At 64.5% G+C, this 737-nt stretch overlaps 1 protein-coding gene across 1 annotated transcript in view; it reads right to left on the reverse strand.

Moving 5' to 3' along the window:
* The window catches only part of SCN2B (sodium channel, voltage-gated, type II, beta subunit), a gene marked incomplete at its 3' end in the record, with an annotated part of 3510 nt that overhangs the window by 1455 nt on the left and 1318 nt on the right, over positions 1–737 (reverse strand). The gene's annotated exons all lie outside the window — the stretch shown is intronic.

Genomic DNA, 737 nt, shown 5'->3' on the forward strand with positions numbered 1-737 from the left:
GCAGCCCCCCAAATCTGCAGCCCGCCCCGCCAGCCCCCGAAACCCACCTCCCGCATCCAGCGTGCTCTCCCCAGCCTGCAAAGCGGAGGGTGCGCACCCCGAGAGGGGGTCCTGTGCAGCCAGCCAGCTCCCAAATCCCAGGCTAAGCCCTGAGCAGCTCAGGGATGGAGAACCCTGGAAGCACTGCTGGGAGGGACAGACTGGAAAGGGGGGCTGTGGCACCCCACAGGGCAGGAACAGTGACACTGGCAGCAGGCCCTTTTCCGATCACCTCACCTCTCCCCTCTGGCTGCTGCTCTTTGCTCTCAAACCTTCTTGCTGAGGTGCTCCCGAGTCCAGCCCTGTGGCCAAGCTGGATGCATGTCAAGGCTGCTCCGCTGGCTAATCCACTCCGTCTGCACGCAGGGCAGGAAAGGGGACAGGCTCTGCAGCCGGGGAAAAGAGACTTTTCCAAGTTGCAGATAGGGCTGTTTCGAGCCACAGGTCTTGCTGCGAGGTGTGAACCAGCAGCACCCTGAAGCTCTCGGGGGGCAGAGGGGTGCCCTCCAGGTATGGCCATCCCTGGGAGATGGCTCCCTGCTCCTGCTGGCAGCTGCGAGGAGCCCCCTCCAGCCCCAGCACAGGGAAGGCTTGCCCCAGGGTGCTGGGAGGCACAGGAGAGGGAGAGCTGGCACGAGGGAAGGAAGGAAGGACCCAAGGAAGGAAGAAGGATCCAGGCCCGAGCCGTTGTCCCAGCC

Source organism: Eurypyga helias, unplaced genomic scaffold, assembly GCF_000690775.1.
Source record: "Eurypyga helias isolate BGI_N326 unplaced genomic scaffold, ASM69077v1 scaffold24833, whole genome shotgun sequence".
Lineage (NCBI taxonomy): Eukaryota > Metazoa > Chordata > Aves > Eurypygiformes > Eurypygidae > Eurypyga > Eurypyga helias.